The sequence below is a fragment of the Triturus cristatus genome, chromosome 3_1 (assembly GCF_964204655.1).
Source record: "Triturus cristatus chromosome 3_1, aTriCri1.1, whole genome shotgun sequence".
Taxonomy (NCBI): domain Eukaryota; kingdom Metazoa; phylum Chordata; class Amphibia; order Caudata; family Salamandridae; genus Triturus; species Triturus cristatus.
This window is the reverse complement of record NC_140583.1, coordinates 781767040-781785801: the sequence shown is the minus strand read 5'-3', so window position 1 is coordinate 781785801 and position 18762 is coordinate 781767040. Positions and strand designations below refer to the sequence as shown.

Below are 18762 nucleotides of genomic sequence, written 5' to 3'. Positions count from 1 at the left end.
GACGAAAGAACAAGCACAGGAAACCACCAAAATGGAAACCCGAGGAAGCAGAGAAGCAGAGGGCCAAGCAGCAGAAGAACCCGGACACCCATGAGTCAGGAGGAAGAGCACGACAAGGAGGCCCAGCCAGAGAACACTCAGAACAAGAAGGAAGCCCGCAGACCAGGAGCAATAGGAGGCAACCCCGGAGGAGCCAACCCAGAAGCCCCGAAAACCCGGACCCACACAGGGCCTGACAAGGGACCCTCAGTCCAGGAAAAAAGAAGAGGGCGGTCAGCCAGACAGGAGCAACGGGGAACCGAAGCTCAACAGCACCCAACCCCACCCCAGGAACCAGGCAGAGACACAGACACCCAACAAGAGGTGAACCAAACCCAGGAACAAAGCGCCGGCATGAGCAGGCCCAGAAGGACCCACCAGAACACGACACGAAACCAAGAGAGCACCCCGCCAGGATCCACCGAGAGAGCACAGACAAGGATACCCATCCGAAAAAAGGCGACCACCAGACGCCCAAAACCAGCAGAAACCGGAAACCCCTGCATACCAAAAGAGGGGAAACCAGAGCCAAGTCAAGGACACAGCACCAGCGAAAGAGAGCCAGGCCCCAAACAAACCAGGCACGAACGCCAGAGAGCCAAAACGCGAACCGCCACTGGAAACACACCCCAGGGGGGACGCAAAAGGAAAGGGAGAGCAGGACCCAACCCAAACCGTCGGAGAAGCCGACCGTCACAGGCACCCCCAGGGAGCCACAAGCAGGAAAAAACTTGTTCCGACCCAGCTGAACCACAGAGACCAGGCGAGATTCGGAGCGCCACAGTCAATAGGAGGGGCGACCAGGACCTACCGAATGAAGCCAAAAACAAGCCCAGAAAACGAGCAGGAGCGCCGCAGCAGCAGAGGAACCCAAGGCCACACCAAGGAACCCCAGAAACCAGGAAACATCAGTGCCAGAGCCATGAGCAACCAAAAAAAAATTAGCAACCAGCACGGAAGATGCCAGAAACAGATGCAAAAAGGAGGCAGCAACAGCAAAAGAAGCCCCCCAGCATATGGCAAAACCGAACCCCAGGGAGGGCAGATCCCCGAAAGGAAGGGGACACCGTACCCCAGCAGACAGAGCGAGCAACCCCGAAGAGATGCAGAAATATCCCACGGCACAGCCAAACACGCCCCACAACCAGCTGAACCGGACGGCAGCAGAGGAACAGAGCCAGCCACACAGGCAAGGACCCCCGGGGAGGGAATCCAACCTAGAAACCCAGCCCACTACAGGCCAGACCACAGCACGGGTCCCAACAACACCCAGCATCAGGACTGTGCAGAAAGCCAAAAAACAGGCAGACCCCGGCATGACCAAGAGAGCAAGAGAGGGCAAGCCCAAGCGGACAAGAGAGGACCACGACCCCAGACACACAACCCAGGGAGTTCACGTCCCACATAGGCAAAGCGGCAGCTAGCAAGAAAGCCCACAGACACCCAGTGGAGCAACACAGAAGCCCCGGAGGAAAAAGTGGCAAGGGGACAAGGCGGCACAGACCCGCTGCAAACGACAGCGGACGCTCAGCGCCAGCCCAGCAGCCAGGGAGCAGGATGCCGCAGAGGCAGAGAGCCAAACCGGCGACCAGGCCCCCGCAAGAGAGACAAAGCCATAAAGACAGCCTACACGGTGAACCAAAACACCGGCATCACCGCACACCCCAGCACACTATCCCAGCCACCCGGAACATACAGGAAGCCAAGGACGAGGAACAGCCCAACCAGGCAAGAACCCCAGCCCCATAGACCACACACGAGGGCCGAAGTGGGGACGCAGAGCAGCCGCAGAGAGCAAGCAGCACAAGCAGGAGGCCCTAGGTACAAACCCCGGCAACACCAGGAGCCACCGCCACTCAAACAGGCCAAGGGCAACCCGCCAAAAACGGAACAGGAGCGGGAGGACCGGCACCACCATTAAAACATGGAACGCTTCACGAATCTGCGTGTCATCCTCGCGCAGGGGCCATGCCAATCTTCTCTGTGGAAAAGAGCAACCAGCAGCGCGGGATGAGCAGGAAGCGCCCAAAGACAGAGGCTTCCAGCGGCCAACATCCCCCGAAAGAAAGGGCCACACAGCAGTCCTAGTGCACAACCAACAGAACCCACGAGAGCACCAGGGAACAGAACCCCAACACACACCGGGGACAGGACAGAGAGGGGCGGACACGGGGAAAAGAGAAGGAGCACACCAACTCTACGTCGCACCACGCAAACACTTGAAGTGCAGCAGAGAACCGCAAGTCACACAGTCACAGAACGGGAACCCAACGCAAAGGCACCGGAGCGCCCCACAAGAACACTAGGGACGGCACCCAAGGATACCTACAAGTGCGCAAGGCGCAGGGAGACCAGGCGAACCGCCCCTGTCAGGCTCCAACCCGGGACCCCAGCCACAAAAGAGGCAGCCCACGCGGTAAGGCAGCACCCACAACCAGGAGGCAACCAGCACACGCAGAGGCAGCAGCCAGAAGGAGCGTCACACTGCCGCAGGCACAAACTCCGGCAGCAGAAGAATCTCTCGGACACAGGGTAAACGGGCAGGAAGGAGGAGCAAGGAGCCACGCACCCCAACACCCCCAAGCAGTCTAGCGACGACAGCGACATCAAAGAACCAGGACAGCGCCAGCCTAAAGGGAATCCATGGGCGCGCCAGTCGGGATGTAGCACAGTGGCAGAGCGCATGCTTCGCAAGTACGAGGTCCCGGGTTCAAACCCCGGCATCCCCAAGAGCCCACGCCATCCATCACGGACCTGAAAGAAAGAAAGAGCACCAACGCACAGCGAAGAACCATAAAACCGCTATGCGGGACTCACCCAGGGCAAGGGCCGGACACCACCAGCAGCAAGGCCCCCACCCAAAGGAAAGGTAATCCATGGGCGCGACGGTCGGGAAGGAGCTCAGCGGCAGAGCGCATTTACATCGCATGCATGACTTCCTGGGTACAAACCCCGGCATCCCCAGGAGCCTCCGCCGCCCACCACGGACCTGCAAGAAAGAAAAGAGCACCACAGCATAGCGTGAACAAAAAACACCGCAATGCGGGACTCACCCAGGGCAGGGGCCGGACACCACCAGCAGCAAGGCCCCCACCCCAACAGCGGGAAGGTACGGCACAGAGGAAACGCGGCACGCCTCCCAAACGCCCAGCTTCAGGAAGACGTGCACGCGACCCGGAAGTACCTGGGAGCGCACCAGCCGCAAAGGACCCGCAGGATCCAGGCAGCACACCGGCCGCCACCGTCACGACCCCCAGCAAGCCCGGCAGGCCAGGGGACGGACCAGGAATGCCCCCCCCCGCCCGCACAGCCAGGCAGCCGGGCGGGGGGAGGAAGAAAGGAACGCCACACCAGCCCAGCAGGAGTAGCAGAACAACACACCACGTCCATTCTGTCGACAGACAGAAAAAAAGAACAGACGGGATGCTGGGTAAGTACTGCTTATGTACTCCCGGTGGGAGGGGCAGTATTAGGGTCCCAGCATGCCTTCTGCTCTTTTTTTCTGTCGGGAGATAGTAATCTCCAATCTGTTAATGAAGGGGACGAGGACATAAGGGACCTGGGGGTAATATCTTGTTTCATAGAATCCAGCCTAACCATCCCTTGCTAATCCTATATGGACTCAAATACATGCAGCTCCTGTAGCTCCTGGGTTGACCCTGTACAAGTGGAATCTATTGATTCCGTCTGGCGCACCACCTCTGCTCCTTGACGAACCCCACAGACTCATGCACATGTGGGATATTGATCTTTTTGTGTGTGCTATTCCGTGGAACACACTATCACCACTGCTTGGTGGAACCCACCCATTATCCCTGGATGTGTTGGCTTCCTTCAGTTGTTCCTTTACTGCTTTTTGATTCACCCCATGTACCATGGCCTCTTGTGATTTCCATTGCAGCATCACCGCGCCTGTTCAGGTGCTATTAATCCATATTAAACGTTGGGTGTCTATTGATTTCTTGTCTCGAATCCTCCTTTTAGGACAGATTTCAAACTCAGAAGCACTCTCCCAGGACAGTCTTAGGTATGTATACTTCTCTTACACATTCCCTGTCAGAAATAATGATGACAAGTATGGTAAGTAAGTATACTAGCATGTAACTCTCACAGATTTCTGGTTCATACTTTGTGGAGCAAAGTCAAAGGGTTCACTGTAACATGATTGGAGCACACCTGCAAAACTCTTGCACAGCACCCACATACTTCCCACACAGAGCACTCTATAAACCACACTTTCTACCAGTCATGGACATCACACCGAATAGCTGTTTACTAGACCATCCAGAAAGCGTCTAGAGGTCTCCTTAGGAGTGGGAAAGCACTACACAAATTATAGTCGTTTGCTAATAAATTGAATTTCCCGAATGTGTGCCAAATAGCATAACAAATTCGTCCGTCGTTATGCATGACACTATTTACGGGTAAGCGTCCATCTGTCCCTCCATTCAAGCTCAAGAATAGACAAATTCCATTCAAGCTCAAGAATAGACAAAGTGACAAAAAACGCAAGAACGGAATATCAGGTCTTAAGGTGCCACATAACTACCGACATCGGCTATACAGCGCACATACTTATTCCACCCATTTAGACTGCTACCGCCCTGGCAGCGCTTCAGCGCCTCTTCAGTGACAGAAAGCGCTATGCAGTTGCCACTTCAATTCATGTATAGAGTCTGCTAATTTCCAGGCGTCTTAACATGCCTGCTGGCAGCGCCATAGCAGTAATCCCTCATGCGGAAGACTGTCTGAACAAGAGAAATTCCATCCCGTGAGCGAATGACAGGACGCGCATGTTCTGAATTATCCAGCGCTCTCCTCGCCATCAAACCGCTTCTCTTTTCTATCATTTTTTACATTTTCGTTGATTACAAACACGTGTACGGCCCTTTGCAATAACCGGGTCCATTGTTTCGACATTTGTGCCTGCCTCTTCCTCCTTGCTGACCCCGCTTCTCCTTCTCTCTCTGTCTTCCCCATGGCAATTTCACCAGGAGACGAAGCTGATTACAAAGCACGGCCTTTCTCTCAGGTAATCAGCAAGCAGGCCGCTATTCGGAAAGGGGCTCTGAGCATTTGCAGATGCTTCTTTTTTCGCTGGTTATCTTGTCTGAATTTGCCCAGTGTAAAAGGCCTGTCATTCTCTGCTGCTAATAATGATACCACTGTGGTATGGGGAAAGCAAAGGCAGGGGAGGCAGCGAGTTAACAATATGTTCAGTTTTGTTCAGTAAGTATTTAATAGAGGTCCCAAACTGTGCAATGACCCCTTTTCCTCTATTGTTGTTCACAGAGCTTTTCCCAGGTTTGTAGGATTAAATAGTTCAGTTCATGAATTTCTATAATGAAAGATGCGTGACTCAAGAACACTATGGAAATGAATGCAATACTAAAATTGGTAGATGAAGGTATGCCTAATGGTGCAAAAGATATAGCTAGTGGGCTCCGCGCTCCTCTGCCCGCCGCCGCGGAGTTCAGGAATGAAGGCGGGCTACACTGAGCGCATTTTCGACATTCAGAGGTTTTGGATGCGTTAGTGGACCGCACAACAAGAACTGGAGGACTGATCGGCACTGAGGTGGGCACTGTGCTCACAGAAAGAACTAAGCAGCCAGGCCGCGCCAATAACAACATGGCGACCACATCCCTGTAAGAGCCTCCTGTGAGCATCTGAATTCAAGCCCAGAAGGGATGGGGGCGGAGTACTGTTCCCCCTGACGCGCGGGAGCGATCCCGGTAGGGCATGGGAAGGCCTAGCAGCCATGGATGACCGGTTATGTGTCAGCTCTATTTCCACATATATTGGCGTGGGAGGATATGGTGAATATCCAGCTAGACAGAGTCCACTGGGTGGGCTGCCTTGGTACTGATGCTGAAACATCCTGGACCGAGGAGAAACAGCGTCGCTCACTCTGCTCGACTTCTCCATGGCCATTGACCTTGTCTTTCACAACACCCTCATCAGAACACTCAATGAGATTGGCATACAAGGATCTGCTCTCAAATGGATCTGTTCCTTCCTCACGGGAAGAACCCCAAGGGTCAGGCTGGCACCCTTGACATCAGAGACCAAGAAATGGATCTGCTGTGTCCCACTGGGTTTATCCCTCAGTCCCACTCTTGTCAACAAATACATGACACTGCTTAAGCATCCGATCACAAGACATCACCGTCATCTCCTACGCCGATGACACCCAACTCATCCTCTCCCTGACGGACAAGTCAAACTCTACCAAAACAAACTTCACCAACTGCATGACCATATTAGCAGACTGGATGCAAACCATCTGTCAGATGCTTAACTCTGTCAAGCTGGAAATACTAGTCTTCGGCAACAAGATCGCCCCATAGGATTCCACCTGATGGCTGTCGGAGCAAGGACCAACACCCACATCCTCAGACCTCACAAGAAACCTAGGGATCCTTCTAGATGAAAAGCTTAACATGACGGCCCAATTAAATGCAGTGTGCACCTCCTGCTTTCACATCCTAACCATGTTGTGAAAAATCTTCAAATGGTTGCCTCAGAACACCAGACAGACCATTACACAGGTACTCATCACATGCAGTCTGGACTACAGCAACACTCTCTACGCCAGAATCTCCAAACAACTCCTATACAGACTCCAAACCATCCAGAACGCAGCCGCAAGATTCATATCCGACCTCACACTCAGCCCCACATTTCACCACACCTCAGAAAGCTTCCCTGGCTCCCCAATTACAAGGGCAGCCAATTAAAACTTCACACACACACATACAAAACCCTACACAACATAGGACCAGAATACATGAAGAGCCGCATACACTTTCACCCACCCACCAGACACCTCACTCTCACTCGCACACAGGCTCCTGCATCTGCAAAAGCAAAACTGAAGGATGCTCACTCTCCTACATCACACCTGAGACATGGAATGACGTCCCTCAACACATCAGAGCTTCCTCCTCACTTATTGAGGTCCGCAAGAAGCTGAGGTCCTGGATTTTCATATAACCACCTTGGGACCACACACCTACACACCTTGCCCAAGTGCCTGGATACCCTCTTGGGTGATTTGTGTGCTTTACAAATGAACATACACTAACATAGCATAACATAACATAACATCCACTAGGCAATTAGCTTGTGTCCATGACTTCCAGCTGAATGAGGCGATCATTTAAAATGCCAGGGAAGCCCATCCACTCACTTTCCAAGGCCACATTGCGATGATGTTCCAGGACCTCTCTATCATTTTACAGCGGCACATGGACTTTAGACCAATAACTGCCTTTGTACAGAGCAAGGAGACCTCCTATAACCGGGGTCTCCCTTTCTGGATCATCTTTGCCTGGGAGGGCCGCTTGCATCATCACAAATTCTTTTCTGAGGCTGCTTGAGTCCAAGGGCCTCCAGGAGGAGAGCCCACATGGAGATTCACTGAAGGCAGAGCAGGTGTCGATTAGATGCACTAACCAATGTCAGCGAGTGACAAAATCCAAAAAAAGGACTGCATCCAGACCCTGAGGAGATCACACAGGAGAGATGCACGGTCTTGGATGTGCTGTCAGACAAGACTGGATTTCACGGGTCCGGTCCTTCAGCATGACAGCAACACATCCAGCCTACGGAAGCTCAGGCAATGCTCCTGTCCCTAGTAAGACAGGAAGGGGAGGGGTCGATAAAGTGCCTACTCCTTTTAAATAGCTGTTGGCTGTGCCCCAGCTCAGGCATTCGGTGCGGGACAATCACTATCTTTACCCATGGTTGATGGAATGTGTCAGGTTTATTGGTTGCTGTTTATGTTCTAGATATAGATAAGGTATGCACTCAACAGTTCACACTCAGTCACACGCACAGCCCGACACATGTTGCCTCCTACAACAATAACATACTCATGCACATGGCAACCAGACCCTATCCCCAGACTGGTTCACAGACCTCTGAGGGAGTTGTTAGCATTCTCTAGCCCATAAATGCGAGAGGCTTAAATCACCCCACCAAAAGATCAGCTATGCTTTCTTTCCTAGAGCAGGAGGAAGGGAGAGATGCATGTCTTCTTCAGGAAACCTATCTGTTGCCACGTGATGAACACAGACGGAGGTCACAATTGTTTTCTCAGCAGAAATTTTGATTCAGGGCAGCTAAGAAAGAGGGAGAGGCCATTCTGTTGTCCCTGAATTTTCGTCGGGAGGTCCTGGGTAAAATAGTCGAAATCAAGGAAAGACTTTTGTCTTATTGTGTTAGCCTGGGTACACTCCACTTCTCAATAGTTATGGTGTACGCTCCTAACACTCACCAGGAGTGAGTGCGAATAGGCACCTTGCCGGTGGTTCTTCAGACCCCTGATTTGGTGGTTTTAGTGGGAAGTGATCTCAATCTGGTGATAGATACTGACTTAGGTCTTAACAACATTGTGGCCAAACCAGAGTAATTTCATTGAGGGGCGTTGTCTGGCTGTGGGAATGCGGATTTATGGACCTATGGTGCCTCCATCAGCTTTAACACAGAGATTACGCTTTTAATTCTACTTTCTACAAAACCTATGGGAGAACAGACCAATTCCTGGTCACATCTGCTATACGGGCACTAGTACAGAGTGTGGATATTAGCCTATGTCCATGTCTGACCTTTCCCTCTGTGGTGCTTGGAGTACCGATACAGTAGAGGCCACCCAGGAGCTTGAGACTCCAGAATAGCGTTATACAACATATGGAGGGAATTGAGGCAGTTAACACAGCACTCGACAACTACTTACACTCTAATGACACAAATGATATGCATGTAGGCACGCTCAGGGAGACACTGAAAGCAGTAGACAGGAAAAAAGACAGAACCTTGAGCAGGCAGTGAGGGGATTGGAGCCATTCTCAAGCACCCTGGGCCACCTAGGGTGTGGTGCAGACTTAACCTGGGCCCTTCTTAAAAGCTTGGACCTAGAAAGGGCAGAATGCTCCCTACTGTACCTCACACACAAATATTATAGGGAGCAACAGATGTGACAATCTGTTGGCTCAGGATTGCACTCTAAAATCAACAATGATAGGGTGCACACCATCTTAAAATGAACAGGGGGGAAGAGGTGGCGGGAGGCACTCGGATAGCATCTATTTTCGGGAGCTTCAATCGCACCTTCTACACGACCCAATACCTAAATGATAATGGGATCATACAACTGGCAGAGCAGAGGTGAGTAAACTTATACCGCATCAAGCTTAACACCTTAAGAAACCCACCACTGTCGCTGTGGTGATTACAGCCATAGGCAGGCTCAAGTCCCTTAAATCTCCAGGGCCAAACAGTTTCACACCACTTTTTTATAAAACCTTCTGCCACAACCTGGCCAAACTTCTCACAAGACTTTTTAATTTGTTCATGGACAGCGGGCCCCTTATGGCTTCAATGCTGGGGGCCTTTATCATGGTCCTCCTCAAACCAGGAAAGAAAAAACAATTTTGCAGCTCTTACAGGCCTATTTTGCTGATAAATGTTGATGCCAAGCTTTTCACCAGCATTTGAGTGACAAGACAGCACCCTTACATGCCCCATTTAATAGAACCCTAACAGAAATTGCAGGGACAACACCAAAAACATATGACATATTATAGATAAGGCTGTGGAGGCCCAAAAGGAAGCACTACTATTTGCTATTGATGCTAAAAAAACAGCTGATAGAGTTAATTATCCATCCATGTCACACACTCTGGAACACTTTGGATTCTGGAGTAGGGTTAGCTGTTGAGTCTGGTGTGGCCACAACTCTCCCCTGGCTACAGTACAGGGGAATGGGGTATCCTTTGGCTGCTTTCCTATATAGAGAAGGACTAAACAAGGATGCCCCTGTCACCAACTTCTCTTTGCCATATTTTTTGAGCCCCTGGCACAATGCATCAGGGCGGTCACAAATATCTCCGGAGCGCGGTTCGGCGCAGACACCCACACAATTAGCCTATATGCAGATGGTGTGATAGTAGCTTTGATGGAGCCACTCACATCACTCTGTTGTCTGAGCTGTAAAGTTTTGGGGAATCTCAGGGTTTAAAATTGTGCATTCAAAAGTCACAGGTGTTTAATTTAATGGTCTCTCTCACCCACCAAGAGCAACTCATAGCTTAATATCTGGTGTCTTGAGCAGAGACATCAATTCCTTGTTTAGGTGTCCAGAGCAGATCTAAGTGGCGCAGACACCGGCTTTCCTGGATTAGCCATACAGAAAAATTAAAGATGACAATACTGCCCATGGTGTTATTCATGTTCCAAATGCTCCCACTCATCTCCCCCAGCACAACACTCTGAAAACACTGCAAGCCGACATCAACAAGGTTGTGTGGGATGGGAAAAGGCCCGCATTAACGGTTTCCTGGGTTACCGAACCATAAGGAAGGGGCGTCTGGGAGGGTCCAACTTTACTCAATATTTCCAGGCATTGCAGTTTCACTATATGGTAGAATGGGGTTGTGATACTTCCGAGAAACATTGGTGCTTCATGGGCCAGACAGTAGCCGACACCCATATCTGGGAATTGCTTTGGCTTTCTAAGAAGCACAGACCCTAAGGCTTATACTCCTCCCCGATAAGAAGGGCTACTTTGGTGGTTTGGGACAGGGTAGCTGAACACGAAAGGCTTACATCCTTCCAGTCTCCAATGACCCCCTACCTTTGACAATCCCTAATTTACTCTCAGTCTACAAGTGGAGAGATTCCGGCAGTGTCAATTTTCAGAGTGTAAATGGGTGGGACATTTATTCGATACAGCCTGTATAATCCATTTGATGCTTTGCAAAGTGAATATGGGTTATTTGAATCTGAGCATCTCCCCTACCTGCAAATCAGACATTGGGGTTTGCACCCCTCATTCAAACTGCATGCACACAGACTACGTGCCCTATTTGAAACATGGATTTTCACAAAGAGCAAAGATAAGTGAAGTAGATCATAGAACTCTACTCACTGATGGCACAGCCAGCCCCAACAGAGAAGCATCCAGGGCAGAAACGCTGGGAGGTGCAGTTGGGTAGGGAACTCACACATAAGGCATTGAAGGATATTATAGAGTCCTCCCCAGCCTGGGAACCCGCCAATGACTATGCAACACACAGAGCTTAGTATTGCACGTCTTTATTCTGCTGCAAAATCAACATTCTAAAACAAGCTTTCATGTGTTCTGCTCTGACACCTGTGTCATAGCTCTACGGAGTCCATTAGGAGCCAAAGGGGATCCCTCATAAAACTTGCAAGACACTACAGATATCTTCTAGGGGGCCTGGCAAACCACCCTCAACACATATAACACATAGACAGCTGTTAAGGTAGCCTCATACTGATACTGGACACTAGCCAGAGAACAGAAATTGTGTCCTGAACACAGCAAAGAATGTTGGAGGGGCTGCGGAGTCACATGCACTTTATTGCATCTACTCTGGAACTTACCAAAACTGTCCTGATATTGGACTGCTGTCCGGAATGACATAGACAAATTTTACGATTCACAAATATCATAACTACCTGTGTATGTCTTGCCTGTCCTGCTCAGTCCACTAACCTACTCTCTGAAGTTTCCAAGGGAGCGTCACTACAGGCAATTATGTCCTTATGGGGCTCAGATAGAGTCCCTGATCACACCACACACCGTATATGGCAGTCGCTGAGTATGGAAAAGTTAATCCTATCCATCGAGCAAAAATTGGACACATACCAAGAGTCAGGGGCCCACTCATTGCTCTCCTTTTTACCGAATTTAATGAGTTAACATGTCCAAAATAGCTGAAGCTATTACATATTGTCACGATCCCACATGTAAAGACATCTGACTCTACATAGCAGACTTCAAAAGTGATCCGGTGAGAGTGAGGGGTCCTTACTGACAGAGGGATACAGTGAAATTCAACTCAGTGCTATTCTAGACCTTTTGTTTGCCAAAGAGCGCTGGAGTAGGAGTATTGTGAGGGATGGGCGGAATGGAGTCTGGGATAAGCTTATCAATGTATCTCATATGCTGCTCACCCCGAGTCACAACGTATATAAAAAAGTGATGGATCGAATTCCTGAAAAAATCTCAGCCACTGCTAGTTCCTCGGAACTGCATTCCAATCCATTGTTATTTTGCACACCATGCCAGCTCAGTTTGGACCCAGCCATATGTAAATCAGTCTTGACCCTTTTCCAATAAGAACAGTCCAGGACAAACTGGATTGTTGTAGGTGACAGAGCTGTGTATTATTGCTTCTTTTTCTGTCTCCTTTATCACAAATCAATAAAACATAATCAATCCTAAAATATATAATTTTAGTTTGAGAAATCTACAGAAGTACACATGATTCAGGTTCTTTCATGCCAATAAAAAGAGTGTTGTTGAAATGGGATTTACGTCAGCAAATTTCACTTCCGATAACTTCAGGATACTGATTTTAAAATTTTGCAACTCTGGAAACTTCAGAAGATGGCAAAAATGCAAATGAGGTTGAAAAATCCATCATAAAAAAGCTCCTAGTATTCCGTTTTTATTGATTTTTACAGGAAAATACAGACAGAAAACAATGTGTTTCCTGTCTGTACTTATTTTTGAAAGTGGAAAAATACTGATCATTGTGGGGCTTGTGAGAGAATCTCCATGCTGTCTTTCGTAAACTCCAAGCAAAAGCTGAGCAAATAGACAACATGGGGAGTTAAATAACAGAATGAGTTTTCCTTAAATACAGGCATATGTTAACATATATTTGTAGTATAATGCTAATATGTACGTGTGAGTGTAGTGTTTTGTTATAGGGGGCTGCTTAATTTACTAAAATGCAACAGGCATCCACTTATGAGTGCACATCAGAGTTAAATAAATGTGAAAATATACCATTTATTCTCAAAACAAAATAAATATGGATAAAAACCAATTATATGGGCAAAAAATAAATATGGATAAATGCAGACGGTAATCTTAAAAAAATAAATACCATAAAACCGGGATCCCTAATCAATTCAATTTCAAGTCTTTATTTCGATTTTCAATCATAAAAGACGACATTAAAATATATAACAATTTTTAAAAAAGAGAAAAGGGAATTTGATTCCATCATAGAATATAAAGTGTAACGTGCATAGCAACTACAGTTATAGATACACATTTCATTGTTAAAAGTCATATAAAATGTTAAAAAACTTTATGATATAAAAAGGGTTTTTACAAAAAATGACTAAGATATTCATATAAGACGTGATTTATGTGCACTGATTGCCCATATCAGTGGAGAAATTTTGCAACAGCAATAATCACAGGTTGAGAAGTATTAGCTTTGAGACACCGCAAGGCCTCAACACCTGTCTGGTAGCCCAATTGAAGACAAATGGGTTTAAGCCAAACCCGCCAGGAAATTGGGTACTCCGGACAGGTAAATAAAATGTGCGCAATACTTTCCCATTGTGGTGGACAGAAGGGACAACCAGGGTTAAGGCCTTCTTTCCATTTGGCAACGAAGGAATTAATGGGAAGTGTGCCCACCCTGAATTGGTGGTATCTCTTTCTGTCCTTCACAACTGTAATACAGTCCCAATAGCTTTCAAACAGGGGCCTGTCTTTGAGTTCCATAAAATCCGCAGTTAATGACGGGCCAATGCATGAACCAAATCTTTTTGCTGAAACCACACGCCAGTATAAATTTTTTTAAATTTTTCTAGAGGGAAAAATATTTGCTGTTGGATCTTCCCATAAACTGGCTAGGCCCATAGCAGAATAAAGTACCTTGACCTCCCGCATCCATGAAATCTTTTGCGCCTTATCAGCTCCTCTAACGTCCAGAAAAGCCCGAGCATACTGTGAGAGTTCTGGCGTAACCCAGAGTCGCCTCCAGTAAGCCACTGGTCAATATCGGGCAGTGTCCTCAAGACGTTGGACACCTAGGTCGTAAAAGAGGGGAATCAACGGAGTAGATGCAGGGAGGCCAGTGATTATGCGTAAAAACCTATTTTGGGCACTAGTCATCGGGGTGAGGTCACTGAAACCCCACAATTCTGCCCCATAAAGAATTGCCGATCCTATCTTTACGTCGTATATTTTTAGTGCTGGTTTCATAGGCCTGGTATGTGAGGAATGGAGCTCTTTAATTAGTGCACCAGTTAGCTGAGCATGCTTTATAATCAGCTGGGTAGCGTGCGGTTTCCATTCTAGCTTTGATGCACGGTATGAGAAGACCTTAGTCTGCTCTAGTTTGACCCCATTCATTTGCACATTCCCTCTTACATATTTGGACTTATGTAAAACCATAAACTTCGTCCTGCTTACATTTACAATAAGCCCATGATCATTGCAGAAAACCTCAAACACATCAATAGATTTTTGTAGACCCTGTTGAGTCTTTGAGATTAATAAGGTATCATCTGCAAACATCAACAGAGGAATCAACTTACCATCCAACTTTGGAGCGTCTGTAGGGGTTTGCTTAAAATAGTTGATCACTCTGTTGATGTATAAGGAGAAAAGGGTCGGGGCTAGTACGCACCCTTGGCGTACTCCCCTGGCAATTGGAAATTTATCTGTGACACGGCCTGATTGGTTCCATCTAACTTGGGCAAAATTATCCTCATGAAGTTTCATTAAAAAGGATAAGATGTCTGTTGGCATACCTTGATCTTTAAAAACTGCCCACATTTTAGCTCGAGGAACCAAATCAAAAGCTGATTTAAGATCAACCGGGATCCCTAGTCATAAAGTAAGTTTTTAAACAAAAAAGTTAGCAAAAAGCTTTCTTATTCTGTTAAAAAAAAGTTAGGCAAAAATCTTTTGGTAGAAAATCCCTACCGCAGGCGAAGTTGACCAGCCTCACAGGCCCACAATTGTGGGAAGTTGTCAGCAATGCACAACTCTTCAGCACAATGTAAATTTCTCACACAACAAAAGAGTGTAGAGCTTGATCTTGGTAACTAGCAATTTTCTTACAGATGTTTTTTAGTACATTTAGGGCCTCATTATCAGAGCCCTCTCACCCCTCAAATCTGCCCCACGGATTTACACATACAGAGGGCGCCAGTAACTCCAGGTAAGCAAAGTTAACAGGTATTTCCAAGAGAATTCTGTGGGTACTTTTAGAAATGAGCAACTACTGGGTTTTTTGATAAACCTAGTTAAGTATGTCCTGTGTTACATACCAAGTTGTCGAAATGCATAATACTATTGGCAAAAAAGCCACTGCAGAGTTATGATGTGTACATGTGCATGCATCACCAGACATATGCATATATGCATCATTTTAGGCAACAGACATTTTTTCATTTTTTTTCAAGTTTAATTTAGCATTCTATAATGACAGATACCGATGTTGGAGGGGTACATTAAAATAAAGAAATGTAATACAAAAATATGCTTGAAAGAGCATTAAAGAGAAAGAAGCAGCTTGGTAGTAGATTGCAGCTATCGGGCACTATAAGAAATAAAATATAGGGAGGGGCGAGGGAGTAACTGAAGCATGGATACAAAAGTCAGTGATGTAGTAGAGGGTGTTGAGCAACAGCGAGTTGGGAGCAATGGAGCAGTTTTAGCAGCACATAAAGGAGAGAGCATGAAAACACATGCACTCCCATGGAGTGCTGAAATGAAAAGAAACAAAAGTGATTCTCACAATATAAGCAGTTGAAGAATATGTCATCCAATCATAAGGTGCTCCAGGGGAGTGAGAAACACAAAAACACGAAGGAAAACCAGTGAATAGAAAGAAACCCAACGATACTGATAAGAAGGCAACCCAATGGTAACAAATGTGCTGGCCCAAACCCCACTGAAAGATTTGGTTTTCTCCACAATAGGTTTTCAGCAAATAGTTGCCAGCTGTAGAATATGAACTGCACTAACTAACAAAAGACTAGAATATATGCAAATAAATTGTGGATCAAGATTGTCCAAGATGCTGTGTAAACATTGTTAGAGAATTGATCTCCTCCTGTACAGTCGGAGACTCTGATCTAGTTTTCACCTGTGCCTTACTCTACTGTTTCTTGAGAATATTTGGCTGAAGGGGAGCTATTAAGGTAGACTAGAGTACACTTATGAGTGCACAGCAGAGTTAAATAAATGTGGAAATAAACCATTTTAAGAATCAATTTATTCGCAAATCAAAATAAATATGGATAAAAACCAATTATATGGCCCACAAATAAATATGGATAAATGCCGACGGTAATGTTAAACAAATAAATATCATAAAACCTGGATCCCTAGTCATAAAGTACGTTTTTAAACAAAATAATTTAGCAAAACGCTTTCTTATTCTGCAAAAAACAAATGTATGCAAAGATCTTTTATGATCTACATCCAGAGTGTGCAGCATACAGAGTTCTCAGTCGCCCAAGCATTTCATACAATAGGTCTTCCCTGAGAGACAACTATCAGCTGTCTGTTAGCGAGTCCTTAAAAGACATTTAGCTTCCTTTCTTTATGGTGTATTCAAATTACACAAGACGCACAGGGTAATTTATTGGAACAGCCACAGTACAGATATATATAGATAGGAAAATTATATAGGAAAACATGTAAAGCTTTTTGAATTATTTAACAAAATTGATCAGAATATTGTTATAATTTTCAAACAGACAACAACAGTAATGGATATGCTTCATGAATGTTCTGACTTTGAAAATACAAAATACGAATATATTTTCACATTAGTTGTGGTTTCAATTGTTCTAATGAAAAATGAAAGTGTACTCTCCACCCTAAGGAAACCATGAGATTGATATGGATCTGTAACATTCTGATTGGCTGGCCAAGAGAATAAGTGGGAGAGAGGATGTCATTTCTCAAAGGATGATCTTGAAATTTGATCTAGAGGTTTGTTTACAGAGTATTACAGAGATTTGGGTCTCACCATAAATGTTGTAGTGACTGGCAAATCTCTTCCTGTGCCTCAAAATATAAATACATATAACGTAAACGCATACATGTTTCAAAAACAAAACAATTGTGCAGTGTGCAGTCCCATGTGCATGTTCCAAACCTCCTCTCATCACATCCTGGCTTCCATAGTCTGGTTTCAACTTTTAATTTTGCAAAACTAAGAGATATGAGCCTTTTAGCACAAAAAGTGATCTGCCGGTAAGACACACAAAACGTGTTTTTTAAATTTTGCTGCCATAATAAAAAATTCTAGATCGAATTTTAACCAGAAGCCCCACATCCTCCCAGTATTATTCTGTGTATGTCATTTTGTGTTTAAGATGCTCCTACTCTCTGGATTGAGGTTTGCACTATTTAAAAAACCTAAACGAAAATAAATTAGTGAAAATTACAATCTTCTTTCTATTTCTTAAATATTTATTTAGAAGTTTTGTGTAGCATGTAAGAGACCCACGAGTGCTAGGGTTCTTTGCATTAACAGTAGCATTTCACAAGTCTCACTTAAATAAAGAGAGGAATACACTGACAGAGGGGCAGGGAGAAATTGACAACGGGATTGATATACACTAACATTGGTACTGGGACATGCTGACACACTGGGATATAATCATACTTAGGTAGTAAGACTAGGTGTTAGACCTGACAGCCTTAGGTTGGCCTTCCCCCCTACTTTTTACCTTCTTCCTCCATTTTCCTGATCTTGTTTTTTGCTGGTATTAGGACTCTGCACACTTTACTACTGCCAACCAGTGCTAAAGTGCTTGTTTTCTCTCCTCTAAACATGATAATATTGGCTTATCCCCAATTGGCACATTTAATTTACAGCAGGAATTATCGGACCGGCTGTTCATGGAGGAGGCTTATCGCTGCCTTAGCTGGTAATGCAAAACTAGGAACGAATAGATTCCGTGGAGCAGTGGATACTGTGGGAAACTACTTACGAAGACCGAATATTTATGTGTATATAAGGGTCTTTGGACTTGAATACCAAGGAAGCTGGACTAGAGTATAAGCTAATACAGCTATTCATAAGAATTGAATATTATTTTGGCTAGAATTGTCTGGAGAGCCAGAAGAGGTTGACCGAATAATTAAAGATTAACATATATAATTAGAATTGTTCATCATTTAGACTTAATTGAATGGATGACAAGAAGAAACCAACTGAATGATTATTAAGACTGAAATCTATCAATACTGGTTGTAATATTTGAATAAAGAGCCCTGATGACGTCTGGTATAGGACGAAATGTGTAGGCTGAAAAGACTTCCTGAATATGTAACATATTGATTCATCTGCAACAATTTTTGGAATAAAAATTTGAATATTTTATTGGAACTTGGCCTGCTGACTGTTTGCTGAAGAAATACAATAATACATTGTTGATATGGACATTACTATAAGACGTTCCTTTCCATTTATGTGATTACATTTAATTTACCTTTAAGTCCCTAGTAAAGTGGAGCTACATGTACGTACGGCCTGTAACATAAATGCTACTAGTGGGCCTGCAGCACGGGTTGTGCCACCCACGTCAGTAGCCATTTAAACATGTCTCAGGCTTGCCATTGCAGAGCCTATGTGCGCTTTTTTAAGCTGCCATTTCGACCTGGCGAAATAAACCTTTTGCCAAGCCCAAACCTTTCTTTTCAATACATATAAGTCACCCCTAGGTTCGGCCCTGGACAGTCCTGAGGACTGGATGCAATGTATTTAAAAAGCAGGACGTGTACTTTAAAGTTTTGAATGGCCTGATAGTGAAAAACCTCTTTTTCCACTGCTTCAAGGCTTATCTTTCCCATAGGACAACTTTGGAGTTGCTTTATTACATTTTATAAGTGTCATTTCCAAATGGGAAGAGGTATGC

The 18762-nt window shown here is 45.9% G+C and overlaps 1 pseudogene; it reads right to left on the bottom strand.

The window, feature by feature from the left end:
- Positions 1 to 1957: 1957 nt before the first annotated feature.
- Positions 1958 to 2028, bottom strand: LOC146861023 (U6 spliceosomal RNA; annotated as a pseudogene).
- Positions 2029 to 18762: the final 16734 nt, after the last annotated feature.